The sequence below is a fragment of the Podarcis erhardii genome, assembly GCF_964252035.2.
Source record: "Podarcis erhardii genome assembly, chromosome: 17".
Taxonomy (NCBI): Eukaryota; Metazoa; Chordata; class Lepidosauria; order Squamata; family Lacertidae; genus Podarcis; species Podarcis erhardii.
Window position 1 is genome coordinate 25184872 of NC_138515.1, and position 6000 is coordinate 25190871.

Genomic DNA, 6000 nt, shown 5'->3' on the forward strand with positions numbered 1-6000 from the left:
CTTCTTGCAGTCCATGGGACTCTCTAGAGTCTCCTCCAGCACCATAATTCAAAACCATCAATTCTTTGGCGATCAGCCTTCTTTATGGTCCAGCTCTCACTTCCATACATCACTACTGGGAAAACCATAGCTTTAACAATACAGACCTTTGTTGGCAAGCTGATGTCTCTGCTTTTTAAGATGCTATCTAGGTTTGTCATTGCTTACTCAGATTAGCCGAGTGAAATAATCCCAATTGTTATGCTAAACCTGTTCTTATTCCGATGAGTTTGCATCAGTTATACATTTCGCCTGCGCCATAGCCTGTATTCGGATTATTTCTGCCAGTAAAGCCGAGGGTTTGGGGGGAATCACAAGGGCAGCTTCACGCTGGGCCACCTGCCTGCCTGCAAATAGGAGCTGAGGGGGGGGGGCGCAATCTGAAAACAGCAATAAATCAGCGCAACGGCCCTGGATTCCTCGCAACTCTGTAGCAGAGCGAGGGCTCATCATCACCGCCTTGAGCACGGGAATCTCAAGCAAGGAAAGGGGGGTCGTTTTGCTGGGGAAGGGAGTGCGCGCCCGGGCAGGCCGCGAGGGCGCATGCGTAAAATGCCGCGGCTTCCACGCGGAGCAATGACACCGGGTTGCCTTTCACCTACTTCTGCCTCCCCCGGCTCGCCTCGGCGACGGGGTAACTGGAGTTCAAGCTCCGGCGGCTGCACTGAGCCTGCGCGCGGTGCAAGGGAGAGCAGACGGCGCGCGCGCCACGGAGGCCGGCACGTCCTGTGCTCTGCAGCAGCAGCAGCCTCTCCGCGCTCAGCGGCGCTGGGGGAGCTGGCAGAGGAAGAGGAGAAGGAGGGGGCGCTTTGCTGGGAAAGTGGCGGATTTATGTATAAGCTAAACAAGCTAGAGCTTAGGGCCCCACTCTCTTGGGGGGGGGGGCTAAATAAATTTAAAGGGGGGGGGGAACCTGGATGTACATTTCCAAAATATAAGATAAAAAACAAATAAAATAAAACCTACATACAGCAACATTGGCAAATGGCTTTAGATACCTATAAGGTCCATAAATTAACATATAGCACAGGCATCCTCAAACTCAGCCCTCCAGATGTTTTGGGACTACAACTCCCATCAGCCTTAGCTAAGAGGACCAGTGGTCAGGGATGATGGGAATTGTAGTCCCAAAAAACATCTGGAGGGCAGAGTTTGAGGATGCCTGATATAGCGTATATTCAACACAATAAACAGTGACAATTTGTTGTCGGCAAAGGACAGCTGGACATATAAAGGGCCCCATTACCTTCAGTAGCTTAGGGCCTCATCAAACCTAAATCAGGCGCTGGGATGGAGGCTCAGTCACACACACACACACACACACAAACACAAACACACACACACACACACACACACACACACACCCATATTTTCAGTGGGAAACAGAAATGCAAACATAGTGAAATTGCAGAGGAATGGAACAGGTCCAAAACAAAACAGCAGCAGCAGCTGCAACAGTGGTTAGAATTCCAGATACAGTGGTACCTCTGGTTGCGAATGGGATCCGTTCTGGAGGCGCGTTCACAACATGAAAGGAACACAACCCGCAGCGGCATGTCTCCGCACACGTGGGTTGCAATTCGCTGCTTCTGCGCATGCATGTGACGTCATTTTGTGCATCTACGCATGTGCGAGTGGCGAAACCCAGAAGTAACCCTTTCCGGTACTTCCGGGTCGCTGCGCGACGCAACCTGAAAAAAATATAACATGAAGCAAACGTAATATGAGGTATGACTGTACAGTGGTACCTCGGGTTACATATGCTTCAGGTTACATACGCTTCAGGTTACAGACTCCACTAACCCAGAAATAGTACCTCGGGTTAAGAACTTTGCTTCAGGATGAGAACAGAAATCGTGCTCTGGCGGCGTGGCAGGAGCAGGAGGCCCCATTAGCTAAAATGGTGCTTCAGGTTAAGAACAGTTTCAGGTTAAGAACAGACCTCCGGAACGAATTAAGTTCTTAACCCAAGGTACCACTGTACTACATATAAAGATAGTGTAGGTATATAAGCTCAGGATGGCTCAGTTGGGGATAGCATGAGGCTGTTAATCCCCAGGGTGATGGATTCAAAGAAACCTGGCATTGCAGGGGGTTGGGCTAGATGACCCCTGGGGTCCCGCCCAGCTCTGCAGTTCTACGATACGTGTATTAAAAGGCTGGAAGGAACATGGGCCTAGCCAGGATTTATGTTAAGAGGGGTCTGGACACCCACCTGTCCTCATTCTCTGTCTGGCTGATGGGGAACGAAACACCTCCACAGCAGTTATTTTGAGTTACTTCCTTTGGACCCCATGTGGTCGGAAAAATCTTATCAAAATCTACCATTTCTTTTATTTAAGTATTTTTTATTTACTTACTTGGTTTAGAGAGGGCAGCTGTACCCTCTGCACCCCTGGCTACGCCCATGGGAAGGAATGGAATTTCCTTTGCTGCCATCAGTATGGGGGCCAGGCGCATCGCTGATTCACATTTAATTTGCAACTCAGGGGTAGGGGGGTTTGCTCAGTGGGCAGAGCGCATGCATTGCACACGGAGTGTCCTAGGGGAGTGGACACGGCAGGGTTAGAGAACCTTTGGCCCTCCAGAAATTGCCGAACTACAACTCCCATCACCCCTAGCCATTGGACATGCTTGCTGGGGCTGGTGGGAGTTGTAGTTCAGCAACTTCTGGTGGGCCAAAGGTTCCCTGCTTGTGGGCTGCAGATCCCCTGGTTAAGCTAAGAGACTGTGAGGCTGGTCAGAGACTGCATTGTATGTTGAAGGGTCCACGTTCAAATCCTGGTAAGGGCTGGGAATGTCCCTTGCCTGAAATCTTGGAGAGTCAGTGTAGACATTGGTGAGCTAGATGGGCCAATGGTCTAACTCTGTATAGGGCAGTTTCCTGTGTCCCTAAATATTTTTATTTACAGTGAAATCTATAAATTTCTACTCAGAAGTAAGCCCTGCTCTGTTCCGTGGGTGTGTACAAGTATCCATCTTATCCCCTAACATAAGTATGTTTAAAGCTGCAGTTATGAGCAAGAGACTCTTAATCTCAAGGCCACGGGTTCAAGCCCCATGTTGGGCAAAAGATTCCTGGATTGCACAGGGTTTGGATTTCGTGGCCCTCGTGGTCCCTTCCAACTCTGCAGTTCTGTGATTCTATTTCTAAACCCGATACAGACTCACAGTTCTGATCTGAACTTCAGTAACATCTGAGATAACGAAAAAAGAACTCTTCCCTAATCCACATCATGCTTCAGTTTTTCCCTTGTAACAAAGTTGCATCCATGTTAAAGGAAAAGAAATGGAGATAACAAATTCAAAAGCATTTTTTTAAACAAAACAAAACTGAAAGGATAGTTCCACACATCAGTATGTAGCAGTTGGGATAACATGAGAACACACACACATACACAATGTTTCTAAATGTTTATTCTCTTTGGTTCAAATCCCATTTCCCCCTGCTCCATTCTCCGAAAAGGTTATATTTTGCATAGCTTCGACTGCACAGAGCCTCCTTCCTTGATCTTGCTGAATGTTGGCAGCAAAATAGCATGTTTTCAATTCTTGCTGAGTCTATTTCTTTGTGTGCTTGAGGTTACTATCGGTCAAATCTTCAGGGTGTGAGTGGTGCCTGTAGCTAGCAACAACCCGATTCCTTTTACAGGAAATTGTAGTTTCATTGTGTGTATTGGTCCAGAAGTTTTATCTCTTTCTTTCTCTTGCTACTTTCCCCCTCCCTTGTTTATGGTAGCGACTGATAAAATCTTGCAACACAGAGAAATTTCCCAGATTCATCCCTAGAATTATCTTTTTAAAATATTTTGTTCCTTGGTCCAATGCTCCCCCCTTTTTTAATTGGTACGTGTTGCAGGGGAGACACACTCTGCTCCACAAAAAAAAGGAACAGAAGTCCTGTGATAGTGTAGAGATGAAAAACATAACTTGAAGATGGAGGCCACTGCAAATATTAAAAATTTCCTGGCCCATTTTACACATTTTACACGGCACCAAACCCATATTTGCCATGAAGGATGTGGTTGGTGCTGTGGGTTAAACCACAGAGCCTAGGACTTGCTGATCAGAAGGTCAGTGGTTCGAATCCCCGTGACAGGGTGAGCTCCCATTGCTCGGTCCCTGCTCCTGCCAACCTAGCAGTTTGAAAGCACATCAAAGTGCAAATAGATAAATAGGTACCGCTCTGGCAGGAAGGTAAACGGCGTTTCCGTGCACTGCTCTGGTTCACCAGAAGCGGCTTAGTCATGCTGGCCACATGACCCGGAAGCTGTATGCCGGCCCCCTCGGCCAGTAAAGCGAGATGAACGCCGCAACCCCAGAGTCGTCTGCAACTGGACCTAACGGTCAGTGGTCCCTTTACCTTTATATATGTTGGAAGATAACCAGGGTGCTGGGACAACCCAAGAAGATGTGTGGGGTATAAATAGTAAAATTATCATTATGGAATGGGACATCCCTATTTTCATCGGAGAAATGTTGGAGGGTATGTTAGTTTTGCACTGAAAGTGAAATGAATCTCTAAGGGAAAGTATGCACCAGAAAGAGAAGAAGAAGAAGAAGAAGAGTTTGGATTTGATATCCCGCCTTTCACTCCCTTTAAGGAGTCTCAAAGCGGCTAACATTCTCCTTTCCCTTCCTCCCCCACAACAAACACTCTGTGAGGTGAGTGGGGCTGAGAGACTTCAAAGAAGTGTGACTGGCCCAAGGTCACCCAGCAGCTGCATGTGGAGGAGCGGGGACGCGAACCCGGTTCACCAGATTATGAGACTACCGCTCTTAACCACTACACCATCGTCACAGCAAGGTGGGCAGGATGAAGTAATGGCTTCGAAACTGCAGACATTTAATGTTGCACTTAATGAACAAAGCAGAACTGCCAAAGCTAAAAATAGTGCCTTTAATGCGCAAGTAATTTTTTGCATCCTTCTTCTAATTAGGTGTAGGTTTCTGGTAGGGAGTCCCAGTACCTCCATCCAGTAATGAGGCATATAGGTTCAGCTTGAAGGAGACAGGAAAGGATTTATAGGCACTTGAACTAATGAACATTGTAAGAGGTCTGTAGTATGTTACAGTGGGTTGGTTATATTTCTCCATAAGGGAGCCTTAAGCAGAGCGGGGAGGGTTTAAATAACCAAGGGGGGGGGGGAATCCTGCCTTTGACATCTGAGTTCTGCATGCCAAAAGAGCTGAGATGTGGACAGAGACCTCTGAGGTCTTACGGGTCAGAACTCATTCAGGGTAAGCCAAAATGTTTTGGCTGTGATAGGCTTGGTCAGTGTGGATGGTTCTGGTCACACATCCAAGGAAAAAACTGGCAGCATCAACTAGGTCCCAGCTGTGAATTCAGGGAGTCGAGGGCAAATGCATAACATGGGTCAATAAGATGTTTGAAGAGCCTCTTTATACAATCAGGCGAAACAAGTGATCAAGATTTTCCTGGACTCTGTTACTTTAGGCAGATGGAGGGGGCAGGCATCACATGTTCGATGGCACTCCTTTTGGGGGGGGGCGGGGGATAATCAACACACAAAACTGTACCAGCACAGGTAAAGGTAAAGGTACCCCTGCCCGTACAGGCCAGTCTTGACAGACTCTAGGGTTGTGCACCCATCTCACTCTAGAGGCCGGGGGCCAGCGCTGTCCAGAGACACTTCCGGGTCACGTGGCCAGCGTGACGAAGCTGCTCTGGCGAGCCAGCACCAGCGCAGCACACGGAAACACCATTTACCTTCCCGCTAGAAAGCGGTGCCTATTTATCTACTTGCACTTTAGGGGTGCTTTCGAACTGCTAGGTGGGCAGGAGCTGGGACCGTAGACGGGAGCTCACCCCGCCGCGGGGATTCGAACTGCCGACCATGCGATCGGCAAGCCCTAGGCGCTGAGGATTTACCCACAGCACCACCCGCGTCCCACAGGCACAGAGACAAGTGTAAAACCAGCATAAAACTATCACAAGGA

At 48.3% G+C, this 6000-nt stretch overlaps 1 long non-coding RNA gene across 1 annotated transcript in view; it reads right to left on the reverse strand.

Annotated features, from left to right (window-relative positions):
* Window positions 1-2002, reverse strand: part of LOC309332588 — a 165594-nt gene extending 163592 nt beyond the window's left edge. Inside the window, exon 1 of the long non-coding RNA XR_014152211.1 lies at window positions 1788-2002. This is a non-coding gene — a long non-coding RNA (uncharacterized lncRNA). The remainder of the gene's footprint in view (window positions 1-1787) is intronic.
* Between the last annotated feature and the right edge of the window lie 3998 nt (window positions 2003-6000).